The sequence below is a fragment of the Symphalangus syndactylus genome, chromosome 4 (assembly GCF_028878055.3).
Source record: "Symphalangus syndactylus isolate Jambi chromosome 4, NHGRI_mSymSyn1-v2.1_pri, whole genome shotgun sequence".
Taxonomy (NCBI): Eukaryota; Metazoa; Chordata; class Mammalia; order Primates; family Hylobatidae; genus Symphalangus; species Symphalangus syndactylus.
Genome location: NC_072426.2, coordinates 50,201,994 through 50,220,278, shown reverse-complemented (window position 1 = coordinate 50,220,278; position 18,285 = coordinate 50,201,994). Strand labels below are relative to the sequence as shown.

At 34.2% G+C, this 18,285-nt stretch overlaps 1 long non-coding RNA gene across 1 annotated transcript in view; it reads right to left on the bottom strand.

The window, feature by feature from the left end:
* LOC129480225 (uncharacterized) overlaps positions 1–18,285 on the bottom strand; it is a 59,064-nt gene that overhangs the window by 27,333 nt on the left and 13,446 nt on the right. The window contains exons 3-5 of the long non-coding RNA XR_008656945.1: positions 16,954–16,997; positions 13,834–13,893; positions 7,743–7,771 (exon numbers count right to left, since the gene is read on the bottom strand). This is a non-coding gene — a long non-coding RNA (uncharacterized lncRNA). The remainder of the gene's footprint in view (positions 1–7,742; positions 7,772–13,833; positions 13,894–16,953; positions 16,998–18,285) is intronic.

Genomic DNA, 18,285 nt, shown 5'->3' with positions numbered 1-18,285 from the left:
TATTTGTTAAAGCTGTGTTATTGCTGGAAGCCAGCCTTCTCCCTTGTTTAAGTCTTCTCCCATCCTTGAAGGCTAGAAATGTTTGAAATATAGAGTCTGCATTCCTTGTACATGTTTTGTTAATAAACAACATGTGAAAATTAGGGATAAAAACTTCTTAAAAGGAGGAGAAAGAAAAATAACTAGGATGACTGGCAAGATAAAAGTCTCTCAACACCCTGGGGGTGACCTTGGGGCAGTGACATTTATCAAAATTCTACGAATTGAAAATATGAGTGGTTGGTTCAAATGGGAATGAGAGTCAGCTTTTCCTTCTCATGGCTATGTTTGCCTTCCTTGGCCCATGTGGCAGGAAAGTCAGGCAGGTTTGAGAGGCTTTGTTAGAAAGCTGCCTGCGGGTGGTTCATCGCCAGTTGTGTTTACTTCAGTGCTAAAAGGGTATATTTCCTGTTTAAATAGTGTGCAACTTTGAGGGCATGGGACCTCTATTGGAAATGTCAACAAAACCATTTCACTCACTAACATTTTAAACCCAGAAGCTGGAATAATGGAAGAAATCAATAAATCAGAAATAAACATGGAATTTTCTTCCTTTGGAGACCTTAATGACCCTGTTGTTTCAGTCTCATCTGGGTTGTGAATTGAATAGCAGTGGAAAGGTTTGGGCTTTGGTAGACATACATTTCAGCTTCTCTTTTTTCCCTTATGAACATGACGATGAGACTATTACCATTATTTTTCCTCTCAATATAATAGTATGTGTATTCTAGGACAGCATTAATCAGTTGGAAACGTGTGATCTACTTCACATGGGTATAAAAATAGTGTAATCCAAATGTGGATACAAAAATTAACTTGCACAAATAAAAAGGTGCCAAAATCTACAACAAATTCCACACCCTGTTCTGTCTTTTGCAGAAAATAGCTATATCGTTTAATATATGCCAAACAATGTGTAACAAAATTAGCTCATTTGTCTTCAAACCATTTTATAAATCTCCATTTTACTGAGGGGGAAATTGGGGCTCAGAGAGATTGAGTCCTGGTCAAAGTTCATAAAGCTGATACACATGGAAGTCCAAATTCCAATCTATGCTCGTCCGATTGAACACCTGAGCACTTAGCTGCTCCCATACATTCTCTAATTAGAAGTTATATGGCTGTACTTGCTTAGGAGCAAGGCTGGTTCAACTCTTATAGACAAAGTCTTACTAAAGACATTTGAATCACAGAACTCAGGGGTATTGAATGCTAAGATTACCATATAATGCATAGTCTTTCAAACCATGATACTTTGTTGAATGAAAGAATGAGCTAATAAAACTTTCCTAGAGAAACAGGTATAAACCAAGACTGATCAAGATCAAGGAAAATTGGAATGCTTGTTCTTCTGCTTATAATCTTGGTTGTCTTATGGTTCATGAATTTTTTAGCATCATACTAATATTAGGAATTATAATTTAATTATATAATATATATAATTATAATTTATATATTTTTATAATTTATATAATTATAATTTAAGTTTGCTATTAAAATCCAGATTTGTTTATATACATGTCTATCATCAGAGCTAATTCTTCAGTTAGGAATTATAATTTTCTTTTTACAGATTTACAAAGATTCAGAGGAGATAGTTTGAGTTGTAAAAGGGCAATTAATTGGGAAAAATTGGGATTCAATCCTAGGTTTTAAATATTACCCTTTGTTCTTTTCTTTTGTTTTTCTTGCTTCCTAAATGCCTAGGAAAAGCTTACCAACAAATTGCTGTGAAACCTATCTCGCAATTATTTCAGTCATACAGAATTCATTAGTTCTCAAGATGGAACTTCATTAGATAATCCATTTAGAATATTTCATCACGAGGGCATAAAAAACAAATACAACCATCTTGTTTCCCACTTCAGATTCTTAGAAGTGATAAAATGAAGCCAAGGTCAGTGCGATCAGCCGCCTGCTCTGACTGCCCTTTCTTTCAAACAACCCTCAGAACTGACATCCATCCACGATCAGCATTAGGAATCTTCCAGTAAAAGATGGCCAGAACACCACAAATCACCAAATGTTTGAGGAAAAGTAACACCACAAAAGTATTAAACTGAACAAACTGAAGAACATAAAAGAAATGTAGTCAATAGGAATAAACAGATTTCCAAATGATATCATTAGAGAGATTGAGAATCTGCTGCATCCACAAAAATACATCAGCTATAGACATTGTAAATTCGTTTGATTTCCATAATAAAAGCTTACTAGCAGACAAGGGCAACATGAATGTAGCTGAGAAGAGAATTCATGTGTTATAAGAATCAGTCAAGGAAGTCTCAGAATACAGAGTTAAAGCTAACAAATAATCAACAAGAAGGGATGCAAAATATGAGGAAGGCTTAATTGACTTTGTGGCTAGATTAGAAAATTTCAGTATTCACTTAAGAGAGATCCAGAAGGCTTGGACTAGGCTTGATACGAAAGGAGGAAATAATTCTTAAGGCTTAAATAAGACCTAAGTGTTTGATTTAAAATGACATGCTAAGAGCCACACAACATAAATAAAGATATATTCCCTTAAACATTTTTAAGACATTTCAAAACAGTAATGACAAAAGGAGAATTTTAAATGCTTTTGAGGAGCCTAAAAAATACAGTCTCAACAACCAATGTTTTTTTCTTTACTGGGAACCCTTGACCCTAAAAGACAATAGGGTATCTTCTTCAAATTCCTCATTAAAAATTTCGATCCTAGAAATCCATCCCTGACTGTTTGCTAGAGATTCTCTCAATTCAGCAGAAATATAACTCTAGTGGTTTGAAAAAAGTTTTCACTTAACAAGATGTTTCACATTAAGGCAACCCAGAGCTGATGCAAAAATTTCTCAATGCCATTAATATCCAGTAAGCTCCTTCTATCCAAGGATCACTATTCTGTGGATGTGACTTTTACCTTCACAAGGCATCTAATGGCCATGGGATGACTGGCCATTCTTTCACATCTGCATTCCAAGAAGGAGGAAGAGGAAAATAATGGGAAAGCAGTTGTGCCTATATTGGAAACTATATTCAATACTGTGGCTATATTGAAAGGCAAACTTTCCTAAACATGCCCAGATCTGTACCTACAACTGTCTGTGACCAGACCCATGTTATATGCCCATATTTTCAAAAAAGGTGGGGAAACCTAGCTTTTAGTAGGATGCATTTCTACCATCAACTAAGTTGGAGTTACAGTCACAAGGAAAACTGTCTGAGAATGGATATTGAATAGGAATTCAGCAGGGTCTGTGCATGGCTTTCCTTAGTGTGGCTCACTAATTCTTCTATTAATGAGAACTAATTTCACATGCGCTTTTTAAAGCACCTTAACATAGACTTAGTGCATGTAAAGCTTACTGGTTTTGCCTTCAAGTTTATTTTATAGATACTGACAATTAGCCATGTCTTTTCTTTATATTTTTCTTGACGGAGAAAATGTTTTTTTATCTTTCCTCAGCTACTCCATGAAAAGTCACTGAGGTCTTCAATTTGCTTTCTCAAATCTACCTTATTCCTAAGGATTTGTGCTTTTCTGCCTGCCTATGAGGCTCACAACTAAGTCACTTATTCAGATCGAGAATCTGGAAGTCTAGTCATGGTGCCAGGCTTCTAAGTCATCACATGAGTTCAACTTTGGCTAACCAGATACAGATGGTGATGCTTACTAGAAATTTCATGGAACCATGCAGACCAAATGAATCCTGGATGTGCTAGAATTGTGAATTCTTGGGCATGTTACTTAATCTCATCTTTCTAACATGCAAATGGAGAATCTCATGCTTATCTTCTACTATTATTGTGAGCAATAATTAGGTAACAAGTGTAAAATTACCTAGTAGAATGCCTAGCACACAGTAACAGCCAAAAAAGAGAAATAATTGCCCTTGTTGCTGTTGTTATTTTTACTGCTCACCCGAGATGACACCGGGTTACTTTGTGTGCAATTTTTAAGTTGCAGGTTTCAAAATTCCATCACCCTCAATGGCCCTACTTATATAAACAGGTTTTGATTTCTTTTGCATTGTGGTGTTACTATGCCAATATCCTAAGCTAGTGTTTAAGGACTGTGACCCTATCTGGAACTTCGGTGAATAGAATGAGTGCCTAACTTTCTGGCCAGCCCTCTTCTGCAGACTGTATCTACCTGTCCCCTAGGTATCCCACCACTGGCCTGGCTCCTCTTCTGCCTTGTACATAGTTCAGAAGAAGCCTGAGGGGCCATTTTTGAAAAAATAAATAGGCTTGGGTTTGCCATTCCCTCTGGAGACTGTGCTTTGATGTTTTGATGGTTTGAAGTTCATGTTTGCCTCTGGGTTGGTTACGATGTCACCACAGTTCTCAAGTTAGGTTGTGGAATCTGGACTTTTGTACTCTGCTTAATGTTACTGTGTGATCTATCAGCATTGCATCCAAACAGGCTAAGCCATGACTCACATGTTGTATACTTGTGAAATTGGATTCTTTCCTTATAAACACAGGACTTTTAATTTATCCCTGTTTAATCAATTGCATCTATTTATGTTAAATGCCTGCAGTAGGTAGAGTATCTTATTCTTTGGCACTTCCAGCTTTGTATCCAGCCTATATTTGATAAGAATGTCCTATGCATGTATATCTAAGTTACTGATGTAAACACTTAGCAAGACAAAGCCATTGACAGTGCCCAATAGCATACCAATCAGAAGGTTTCTCCAGAGAGAGATGTATCATTTCAAAAGCACATTTACTTATATTTGTATAGGAATAAGTGTATAATAGATTCAGATTTCCATGCTTCTTTTTTCTACTATAGGAGAACAACTAAAAAACTTTAAATTTCTGGATTATGTTTTGACTTCCGTCAGTTCCAAGATACTTACGTGTTTTGGGTTTTACTGGGCCAGGTATTTTGAGAAAGTACCCAGCTCTAGATTTAATAGTAACTTCAGACCTAAATTTGCCTATTATACAATCATATTTTATTTCTTTAAATTCTAAAGTATCAATTTTACAAATAGATCAGATTTTTCAATGGAATTTTCCTAATTGTTGGAAGAAAATTTATCTGAACTTCGTACTTACCTGAATCCAAGAAATTTTGTCAACTGATAAAAATCAGTACATTAATAATTTTTATTTTATTTTATTGTGGTTAGAACATTTAACCTGAGAATGAACTTCTCAAGAAATTAAGTTTACAATACATTATTGTTGGCTACAAATACAATGTTTTATAGCATATTTCTAGAGCATATTCATTTTGCTCAACTGAAACTTGCTGCCTGTTGATTAGTAACTTCAATGTCCCCCACCCCCTGGCATCCACCATTCCACGCGTTGATTCTAGGAATTAGACTACTTTAGGTACCTTGTATAAGTGAAATGATGCACTTTTGCCTTTCTGTGACTGGCTTATTTCACTCAGCATAATATCCTTAAGGTTTATTCATGTTGGGGAACATTACAGAATTTCCATCTTTTTCAGTCTAAGTAGTGCCCAATTGTAGGTATTTGTCATATTTTCTTCATTCATCTGCTAATGGCCATTTTTCTCTTTTTAGCTAACCAGTTATCCTAATAGCAGATAGATATAGCTAACTCTACTTTGTGAACATTTGTAGTGCTTTAAATAGAATTACTTAGTTACAAACTTTATTTTGTTTAATCCTCACAAGAATTTACAATGAAGCAATTAGCTCAGTGAGGTGGAGTAGTTTATCTAAAGTTGCACAACTAGTGAGAAAAAACTAAGGTTTGAACTCAGGTAGGCTGACACCAGAACAATTACAATTAATTACTTAACCATTTGTATTTTATATACAATATTTGTGTTCAACTTTAGAACAGTTAAAGTGGAATTTTGTTACTTGTTTAGCTTTTCCAACATAAGAGACTTTCTCTGGAAATTCCTGGGCCAGATGTGGTGGCTTATGCCTGTAATCCCAATACTTTGGGAAACTGAGGTGAGAGGGTCCTTAATCCCAGGAATTTGAGACCAGCCTAGGCAAGAGTGAGACCCTGTCTCTACAAAAAAATAAGAAAAAAAAATGTTAGTTAAGCATGGTGGCAGGTGTCTGTAGTTGCACCTGCCTAGGAAGCTGAGGTGAGAGAATCACTTAAGTCCGAGAGTTCAAGGCTGCAGTGAGCTGTGATCACTCCACTACTAGAAGAAAAGTCCACATCAATACCTGTAGCATAAAAATATAGGAGAAGTTATTCTCCTCTGAGGCCACTGAGGTATGCCATTGCTTTTGTGTTTTGAATGACTTCAATATAAAGATTGAGCACAATAGCATAGAAAGGGCTTGCTAGGATTTCGAGTCTAACTTTGTAATGAATCTGATGCTTTGTTACGTCGTGGATAGATGTAGAGATAATAGGGATGGCTGTCTTATTGCTAGGAACAATGGTTTTCTTAGCATGACTCTTTATCCCTACAAGCCATCAAGGATTGTATTTCCTAGTCCTGTTGACCAAGCTGGAAGCTGTCTCTCCAGCCTCCCTCCCAGCTTCCATCCTCACAACAGCCTCATCAGAGCCTGACTCAGGATGGGGAGTTTGCCTTTCTTTCTCTGGGGTGGCAGCCGTAACAGTTGTTGCTTATGACATTGATAGTGGTAGAGGTGGAAGTTGCAGAAAAATTCATGCTCTTTGTGTGTTAAATTGCAACGGCACAAGCTTACAGCCTTAGAATTTAGGTTGGTGGCCACAGCAATGAGATGCACATTGCATTGTGCATTGTTCCTGGCTGCTAAGTTTTGAGTCTGATTTTCCAACACCCCCAATATTTCTGTGAGGTACCCAATATTGTTTCAATAAACTAGAAACAGAATGTGGAGTATTGGTTAAGAGTATAGGCCCTAGGGCTAGAATCCCTGAAAATAAATCCCCGCTCTCCACTTCTTGTGACCTGGGGTAAGTAAGTTAATCCCTGAGTGTCTAAATTTCCTTATCTGTGAAAGGGAATGATAATAGTGTGGGAATTTGATGAGTATGTAGTATTCAGAAGACTCAATGGCAGGCAGAAAGCATTCCATAATTGTCTCATATTATAAGGCTAATTTTCTTGTTAATCAGGCAAAGTTTGGTTCTTACAACTAGGAACTATGACTGATAATTATTAATATTTCCAGTTTTAATGAGGAAACTGAGGCTCAGAGGAATACTTCACATTATAAATGTAAAGAAATGTGGATGCAAGAAATTAAGAATAAAATTCAGATTTATCCTACCCTCAAACTCACTTCAGTTTGTTTTATTCCCTGAATTAGTATAGGATTACTTAAAATATCCTTATACCAAACAAATAGAAGTAACTTACTTTAAGTGCAGTTGAATGGGGAAAGAGGAAGATTGGATAGAAAATTTTCTTTTAACTCTGTCACTATTACATTTAGGAGACCTCTTATCAGACTGAAATTTCAATCTCCAATAAGACCACGAGAAAAAAAAAATGTCTGTGTACATAAGATATGGCATGAATCCAATAACTTAACACTGTTAAAACTGTCTATCAGTTAATCCTATTATACAGCTATTTAATGCCCTAGAAGCAGACGTGATTACTAAAAGAGAATGTGTGTAGTTTTTCTTTAAATTTTTTTTTTCCATCTCATTTTCTTGGCTTCAGAATTCAGTAAGCTGCAAATCTCCACTTTATTTCTGATACGAAATGTAGCAAGGTTAGCAGGAAACTCTTGATATACGGGCTTATCTTTCCCCCTTACACTCACCAGGCAGAATTTCATCTCTTTTGCTGTGGCTGCAAAATAAAATGCATGTTCCAAATGAAACAGTCAAGCATTTCACATTTGAGCTAAGCTTCTTTTGCCATAGTCAAAAGCACTTTGCATGTCAATCAATGAAATCATCAGAAATGGGCAATCATTTTCCATCTGACATGTTTTCCTTTGTACAAGCCCCGCTACAAATGAATATATTTATCTTTTCTAAATGTTCCTGTAATTTCTCTAAGGCCATTATTGATGATTTGATGGAAAACACAGGAAACTGTCTTTTATACTGTACATTGTAATTGCACCATTTACATACTTTATACAAAGCTAATCATTGTGTATTATATACCAAATGCTTTTTTAATTGCTTCTTTTAGAAACGGAAAATTTTTATTCTTTTCTCTTCTAAATTCACTTTTTAATTTTAACATAGAATATCAAAAATAGCATTTCCATTATTTTTTAATTGCATGTAACATTGAATGTTTTAAATGTATACATCTTAGTAACACAATTTCTCCACTTCAGACTGTGTTATTTTTCATTTTTCCTTATGATCACCAACAAGACATACATTTGGCAAACAAAACTGATAAATTCTCAGTTTATTAAACCAAGCTAACATAAAGTATTTTAAATATTCAACTTCACGAAAAGCAGTTGTAAAATACATGTGTGCAGTAATATTTGGTTAAGTAATACTCCGGTAGTAGAGTTCATCGTCTTTTTCTTGTCCCTGAAGAATAAGACTTTGCTATTTGTAGTGTGTTTAAAAATATATAAAGGGCTTTTACACTGATTTTCTTAATTCCAACACCAACTATATAAGCTGCATAGAGAGGATTTTATTGTTACATTATCAGTTGAGAAGATGATGACTAGAGAGGTTAAAGCTGCATTGCACTACTCCCTAAGGGTGTGAAAAATGCACAATAAATGTCAAAGCTGGGACTTGAATCCATTATTCTAAAGTCTCCATTCAGTGTCCTTCCTACTACAGCACTTTTTTTTTATTCTCTCACTGAGTTCATGCGAGAGTTTGAAGTGAAATCAGTTGTTTTATCTCAAGGATCCTGCTCTGGCTGCCAACCTTTCTGTAGAATATACAATGCTATGTTTCTAGGCTCACCTGGCGCAAACCCTGTCTCAGCCTTCCTTGAGCTGAATGTATGTTTTATTTTCCAGCCTCTCTCTTTGTAAGTCCTGAGGGAATACAGTGTGCATAACACAGTGCTGGCACCAAGTAGATGTCCAATATCTGTTTGTTAAATGAATAATGGATGTCTGGGCATGCCTTGTAATCTTGTGGAAAGAATACTCAACCCAGATTCAAAATATTTGACACTATCTGTGGTCACAGGTTTAAGTGACCCTTTTGAGTTCTGTATCACCACAAAAACTGATATATTATTAAAAGGTGACATTTTATAAGTAGGCTTATTGGTCTTGGCACTGTTTTTGAGTTAAAATAAAAAACAAAACAAGAACAACAACAGTACCCTTTCCTTCTTAATTTTTGGATGAGCAATACAATCTTTTGCCATAGTTTAAGAAAAGTCCACATCGATACCTGTACCATAAAAATATAAGAGAGGTTATTCTCTTCTGACGATGCTGAGGTATGTCATTACTTTTGTGTTTTCAATGACTTCACTATAAAGATTGAGCACAATAGCATAGAAAGGGCTTGCTAGGATTTCAAGTCTAGCTTTGTAATGAATCTGATGCTTCATTATATGGTGGATAGGTGTAGAGATAACAGGGATGGCTTTCTTATTCCTAGGAACAATGGTTTTCTTAGCATGACTCTTCATCCCTATAAGCCATTCAGGATTATATTTCCTAGTCCTATTTCCCTTCTGGCTCAAAGTGACATATATGAAATACCAAATTTTCAGTTATGTCTGCATTATCCCTTCACAAAATCTTCAGAAACTTTTTTTGTCATAGTTTAAATCCACATTAATACCTGTAGCATAAAAAGCCTTTTTCAGGAAAAAAAAATGTAGATTTAGACATGATTTTCCTCTTTAAGGAATAAAGTATTTGTAATCAAGAAATTAACTCAGTGGCTAGAGTTTAATGACAACTAAGAATAAAATGACAAGGAAACTCAAATAATATTTAGAACTCATATGTATCTATTATGAGGCATACATTTAGACCAATTCTGCTTATTTGAAAATGTATTTTAAATGATTACTTACAATTATGAAATGATAGCTAGGTGTCTAGTATGAAAATTAGTAATTCTTATTCATATTTATTATTATTTTTTTAAAAAATTAGAGACAGGATCTCCCTATGTTGCCCAGGTTGGCCTCAAGCTCCTGGGCTCAAGCAATCCTCCCACCTAGGCCTCCCAAAGTGCTAGGATCATAGGTGCGAGCCACCACGGTTGGCCGGTGATTTTTTAAATATAATGATTCTCTTAATATGTGAAACTCTCTGAAATTCCAGTTTTCTCATCTATAACATAAAATTTTAAGCTAGATGATTTGTTTAGTTCTTTCAGACTCCAAACTACAATGATTTATCTCTCTTCCAAAAAATGCAAAGTTATTTTACAATAATAATGTTTCATAAAGTTATTTTCTTCTCCAGTTTCTCACATAATTCCATGAGAATGTCTTATGAACTCTTGAAAAACTTCATGAAGCCTGTCATTCATATAATAATCAAGTACTAATAGTGCATTAATTATGTAGAAGACACTATATGCTACAAAATGCCCAAGGAAAAATAAATCATTGATACCTTTAAGGAGCATACATTCTAATTTGAGAAATAAATACAGGAAAAGTTAAATATGTAATCATTATCTAAATGATGTCATAAGGAAGTTAACAAATCTGATGTAATTGTAAGTGCAACAGGAGCTGAGTTCATAAGAAAATGAGCCGTTTGGGGTTGAACTATGGACCCAATAGTTCTCAGGAAAAAGGAGATTTGGTCTGTGTCTTGAAGAATGGGAAGAACTGAATAGGTAAAGAGAAGAGCCATGACAATCATAGATAGCTACTAGCTGTAGAGCTTTTACAGTGTGATGGGTGCTTTTACACGGGAATGTGACGAGATGTTATAACAAATATTTTTATTCCTATTTCAAATGAGGAAAGCAGAGGCATCAGAACTGAAGCTCACATTCTGGTCTCTGTTCTCCAGTCTTCCACTCTTACCTCTACTTTAAACAGAAGCCTGAATATGTATCATTTCTTAATTTTATTATTATGATTTTTTTGGAAGAGATTGTAGAATTAATTAGTATCTTAATTGCAAACTCTTATTCCACATTATCTTTTTCATACAGATTCCTGTGGTATTACTATTCTTATTTAACAGAAGAAGAAGCCAAGGCAAAAGCAATTCTAAATAGAAATCCAAATCATGAGTGTGGAAACCTGTAAGGCATTAGGCTGTGAATTTTGTCAGTTTACAGGAAGAAAGACATCCAGAAAGGTTGATTGTACAGCTTCTCTTTCACATATAGTCAGCTTTTATCCTTTAGACCCTAAAGAGTTCATAAACCTTTATGCATCCTTAACATACATGCAAGCACTAATGTACCTAACTAGGAACTCTAATTATCGTTATTATTTAGAAATCAGTAAGTGGTTTTCAAGTGCTGGCCTTGTGCCAGGTGTCAAGCCCATTGTCCCCTCATAATTAAGACTAAGCAAGAGTTGAATATTTTTTATAACTACTTACCCAAATGTGCTATAACTACTAGGAAATTTCAGTTCTAAATATCAGCTCTGTTGTAGGTAGAAAAAAATCTTTAAATAACAGACAATTCTCTCTCAACATCATGTAGGAAATTCTAAAGGTCAGATTGCTAGCTGAATGTCTGCCTTCCTCCTGGAAAACAAAGTGTGGGCTCTGGAGGAGGATGTGTTAGTAGCCATTGTGTACATTTACAGAAAATGACAGGAAAGGAATTTTATGCAATCAATAGTTGGACTCCTTGAAAACTCTAATCAGGGACTAATGAAAGTCCCAGGCCTTCTCTCAATCAAAAGAAACAAGGGAAGTGTCATTTTGACATCAAGAACTATCTTCTACAGCCTTGAAGTAGTTTTCTTAATAAGAACACAAAGCAGGAAATACAGAGGAGGTTGGGGAGCGGGGAAACAAAATTTCTGCAGTAGCATGTGATCCATTTTAACCCTTATTTCCCTGATACTAAAAATTTCATAATGTACTTTTATAATTTCACATTGAAGAATTAGTTCATGGTATAAATTTCTTTCTAAAATAAACAATTTCTTTTTCTAATGAAAACATTTTGTTTAGGTCTACATATCAATGAAAGCTTTTTTCATGTATTTAATCAAATGATTCAAAAAGGATCCATCATAATGTGGATGAGCTAATGTGAAAGGCTCCTGTGTCCAAGGATCTTTTTAATACTCCATTTTTTTTAGCAGCACAGAATTTAGTATACAGCACTTCTACTTTAATACTTGACATAATAGTCAAAAATAAGTATTAAAATTAGTATGAAATTTGTATAGTGTTTCCTTTTGTGAAATTGTTTCAGACTCACTGGGGGTAGTACTTACGTATTTATCCTAGCTTGAAAAGATGACTGTTCATAAAGGAACCTTTTACACTGGGTATTCCATCTCCCTTTGCAAAATGTATTTGAGTGTGAATAGGAACTTTCAAACAATCTAAATAGATTTTTCCTTCCATATGCCTCAGGAATGCTGCAGGAACTATTTGTCTATGGCAGTGGTTCTTAAACATGCTGGTCTCAGGACCCTTTGCACTTTTAAAAATTACTGAGGATCTTCAAAGCATTTTGTTTATGTGGATTATCTCTATCAATATTTAATTAAAACAGAAATAGTAATTTAAAAATAACAATAACAAATCCTTTCCATGTGAACATAAATAATATACTTTTGTGGAAAATATATTTTCCAAAACAAACCAGAAAACTTGGCAAGAATAGTGACATGCTTTTACATGTTTACAAATCCTTTTAAATGTCTGTATTAATAGAGGACAACTGGTTTCTTATATCTGCTTCTGCATTGGATCTATTGAGATACATTATTTGGGTTGAAATATATAAAGAAAATACAGGCTCACATAGATTTTTAGTTGGAAAAGGGAGGTAATATTTTAAGCCTTTTCAGATATTTCATGTATTCTTCCTTGATACTTCATCAAAATTTGACAAGCAGTAGTTTCTTAAGGTTTAGTTGCACTATGAAATCTGTAAACATATCAATCAATATTTTGAACTCTATTAAATTAAAATCCATTGATTTAACTTGTGCTTTGAATAGATATTTTATCAGGTATAATTTTGTAAAATCATTCATTGGTCATACAGAAAGGTCACTAACTTATAGATCCTCCTCATGTTGACATCTTTCATTATGCAGTATCTTTAAAAATTATTAATATTATCATGGTTTCATTCAAAAAATCTTTAGGTAGTAGAAGCTGTGGAGCTCATAGTAGTGGATACAAGATTTCTAAAATTCTAATTTTTACTTGCTAGCTTGAATTTTATCACTAGCAACAAATACTGTCAGTTGTTTTCTTTGAGGTGACAGGCTCATTTTATTTATTTTTGAGAAAATATTGGCGAGATATAGATATACAAATCTAAATAACCCCAATTTGTCTGCTTGACATTCATTTAAGAAAAAATGGTGCTCCATGAAAAAAACATCTAGATTAGTTTGCAGTTGAAGAAATTACGTTAGTACTTTTACTTGTACAATAATTTCTGTGTGTGCACCCAACAGAAGTGCTCTATGCATACTCCAATTTTATCACATAAAGGTTAAAATATCAAATGTTCTCAAGGACGAATATTGAATAAAATCAATCCTAGTTGCTGTTTCATCAGACATCCTTGAGTGAAAGTGGCAATTTTTAAAAAACTGATTGTGTACTGAAGAAGACTGCAATAAATATAGTACGAATTGGTGTCACTTCCCTGATTCATTGTAAGGCTTGGCAGTTTCACACAACATTGCTTTTTGCATCATCACTGCAAATGTCAACACAATGAAATAGAAAAATAATACCATTATATCATTATGAAAATAGATTTAAACTCACAGACCTTTTGAAAGTGTCTCAGGAGCTCCCAGTAGTACACAGATGGTACTTTGAGACTGCTGATCTATAACGTGAAAATATTATAACCTCAAACCCTATCATTCAAAGTTCATTAGTGTATGACTTATATGTGAGTCAGAAGATTTCTATTTGTAAATATGTGTAGATATACAATACATGAAAAATAGCTCATAAAGTTTTATGGAGGTTGAAAATTTTATAAGACTAAATACAGCTAGGTTTTATTAAAGTTTAAAATATTTCTATTTATTATCTTATTAAGATATTTTAAATTTACAGTTAATACTCCCTGAATTTTTTTCTTCAGGTTATGAAAAATACAAAGTAAAAAAAGTGTTTTCTAAGACATCCCTGGTTGTTCACACCAGAGAGTTAAATAAAATATTATTCACCCCTAATGAAACATAAATGCTTCAGATACTAACTTAATATCCAGAAGTTAGACCACCCCATATTAATAATATTATATTTACTTTCCAGTTACAAATGAGAACTAGTTTTATAATTTCATTTTAATTAGTTCACTCCATGATATTTTGGGTCCCTGAACTGAGTGGTCAGTGTACAAAGATAAGGTACAACTTCTGCCCTTAAGATGTTTATTGCAATACAGTGTTGGGTATACTCTAAGGTGGTAGGTACTATAATAAAACAAAAATGCAAAGAACTATGGAATTACAGACGCAGAGGGAGTAAGAACTCCACACGGGAAAACAGAGAGAGCCACACAGAGGAGGACAAACTTAATATTGATTTTTGAAAGACAAGTACTTAAAATAATAATTACCACTTCACTTATTGTGCGATAGATGCTGTTCCAAGCAGTCTGCACTTATTTACTCACTTAGTCCTTATACAGGTTGAGTATCTGGAAAGCTTGGGGCCAGAAATGTTTCTGATTTCAGATTTTTTCAGATTTTGGAATATTTGCATATACATAATGAGATATCTTGGGAATGGGACCCAAATATAAACACAAAATTCATTTATGTTTCATATATACTTTATACACATAGCTCAAACATGATTTTATAAAATATTTTTAATGATTTTGTACATGAAATACAGTTTGTGTTAAGTACTTTTGTGTGGAATTTTCCACTTGTGGCATCGTGTCAGAGCTCAAAGGTTTGGATCTTAACGCATGCCAAATTTTGGGTTTTTGGGTAAGGGATGCTCAACCTGTAATAACCCAATATGATTAGTACAATTATTATCCCAGTTTTACAGGTGTTGAATCTGAGTCACAAGTGATTAAATGAAAACCTATTCATGGTCAAACAGCTAGCAAGTACTGTATCCTTATTTGAGCCCAAGCAGTCCAGCTTTAGAGTTTGTGCTTTCAATAATTGTATTGTTCTAGAGTCTAAAACTACATTGAGTCTAAAATTAACCTAAAAATTACTCAATAACTATTCTGGGATCTATATGTTGTACACTAACATCCCGTGTGTGCACAGAAGGAAAGGACATGCTGGGTGAGAAATGACGTAGTCTGGTGAGAATTCATGATATTCTGCTCTGGTTCCACTATGGCATAGAAAGCAAAGTCTTCTTCCTTGGAAGAAAAGACAAATAAGGAGATGTGAATGTTGGACTTGAGTAGATACTTAAAGACTTAAAATAGTTATAGCAGTGTATGCAGAAAGGAAGTAACTACCCACAAATACAACTAAAATTTAAGATCATATATATTTAGTGACCCAGGTCCACATGGTTACTGATTTTTTTCCACAGATCTCAGAAACTGAGAAAATATGGATTGGCCCAGGGTTAGTAATAAAATAGGAATCATGGATATTTTCAAAGAAGTGCCTAAAATCATGGACTTGGGTTTAGGCAGAATAGAAAAAGTCCTGACAGAGAAAATGCTGAGCTCTATTATTTTACTTCTGACTTCTCTAACTATGCAAAGGACGTTCAGTCTGGAAATGGCAGAGAAACATTGATCAAACAAATATTGAAGTCCAAGGTAAATGGAACTATTGTTATGAGTGCATAGAGTTTCCAAGTGAATGCATGTTGTCTATTCCAGAAAATAATGAGAATAAGTTTCCTATCTGAAGTCTGACTGCCCGGGTTCAAATGATCATTCTTGTGATAGTAAGTAAATTGTTTAAGCTTTCCTATACACAAAATGAGAATGATAGCTGTAACTTACGTCTGAGTGTTATAATAAGGATTAGCTGATTAAACCATGACATGTACAGATTAGTTCTTGGCATAGAATAAGGCCTTAATAAGTGCCCGCTCTTATCACTAATATTGATGTTATTATCATCATAGACTAAAGGAATAAAGATGAAGAGTTGTCAGATGAAGAATTCAGTATATGATAGCTTTTAAGACAGTCAATCAGAGTCTGACTACTTCAAAAATAGCTTAAGTACATTACTCTAGAAAAAAGAAAAAATTGTAAAGAAGAATTTCTGGTATGTAGGATCTTATAATTAGAAGCAGAGGAGGAATGTATTTCTTTGTCATCTCTCTGAGTTAGTCCCAGTAAATTTGAATCTTATGTGTAAATTGTTGGTTGTATCCCTAAATAAAAATACAGAGCTTATATTTCTGTAATTCTTCAAAGTGTGTGAAATTTTTCCCTAGAATAAAAATAATAAAAAAGCGCAATGAATAGGTACTAAGCCCAGTAAAACTGCCAAAGCAAAGCTAATGCAAGCTTTCTGGAATCTGTTCTACAATTGCCAAACATGTCTTATATCCTCAGAAGTTTAGCTGAATAATCCTTCCTTATCCTGGCCTTAACTAAAACCTGGCTTTTCTCAGATTTGTCAGAATCTGTTACTTTTTCCCCCCGAACAACTATGAATACATGGATCAATCTGCCGTCATATGATGCTTATGATTAATTATCCGAGTCTCATAATATCAATGAAATAGACAAGGATTCTTGATCTATTTGACTGAGTTGTTAAAAATGTTGTGGAAAATAGGTAATGTCTATAATCGCATGGTGGCTAAAACAGAAGAAAGCTAGTTGAAGGTGAGTAATACCAATAAAACAGCTACCATGTACCAGGCATTGTTTTAAGTGATTCACATACATTGCTACTATTAGTAAGTAGGTACTACTGATTTTTCTCACCTTAAGAATTAGAGAGCTGAGTCCGAGAAAGATTGTACAATGACCTAAGGTTTTAGAGTAAGGAAAATGTCAGGATTATAAAATATGATTATAATTATACACCTTATGGATAATCTTTCTGTAGTACAAATTTCTGCTACTATAATGGGATCCAGACTATAATAGAGTTTTTGTTTTTACATTAAAATATGCATGATCTAAAAGTTCAAACAGAGATTAATAGTTCCTATATTGTAATGGCTTCACAGTACTCCAAAACAGAAATGTCACTGCTTTTTACTCTTGGCAGACTTCTTGCCATCAAGAACTTAAAATTTCTTTTGTTTGGTTTAAATCATCAGAGTACGATCCATGCGGGTTCTTCAAGACATGCTCAGCTACTAAAACCTATCAGTCTGCAGACTGTTTCCAAGAAGATATTTTACAGGTAAATGTAAAACCTCATCGCTTTGTCAATCTTATGAACTCTTGCAGAATTCTGTTTTACACAGCCCTCTCACCTGACTGACTTTTCTACTTAATCCTTGCTGGAACAGAGTTGAGCCATCCCTCAGTCAGAAATAACACTGCACTTCCAGCAGCCTCCCAGACCCTAAGCTAATTTTCTCTCACCCTTCGAATCTCTAACAGAACTATTTTACTAGGCATCTCTCTTTCAAACTTTTGACTCAATCTGGACAAACTCCCTTCAGGAGCTGCTCTTGATTTTCAAATTTTTGCTGACATTGTAATGGTTATAAAAGAGAAGTGTCTTACTATGTACTACAGTGCTTTAACCTTAATAAAAAGAGACTGATTTCTGAAATTGAGGTTTCCATTTCAATATACCATCCTCCAGAAAATGGAGTTGCCAGTAAAACTAGATAAGCTAAATATCTTTGGTCATATGTAGACAGTGTTCATGTCGAGCAAGCTTTCTCTTCCTCTGTTTTTTATGTAAATACAATATTTAAATAGTCATTAAATTTTCTTAGTGTGGGGAGGTAAGCCTATGACTGTGGTAGGAGATTCTCATGAACATCTAGACTTTAAGCAAAGCAGTCGATGTAAATAAATCAATTTTCAAACTTATACAATCTTTATTATGCCTAAAATCTGATCATTTATGGGGAAATTATTGGCTCATATGTATTATCTCTTTTCTTTTAAATCATAGTGAGGAACTTTTTATTTCTATTTCTTGATCTTTGCCCTATATTAGTTAATATGATAAGATTATTGGGGAATTCAAATGACAGTATTAAGTAGTGACTAAAATATTGCACGTATGAAAATCTAGAAGTAAAGTTTAGATATGCTGTCCTCCAGTTTAGTAAAAGCTATCTTCTCACC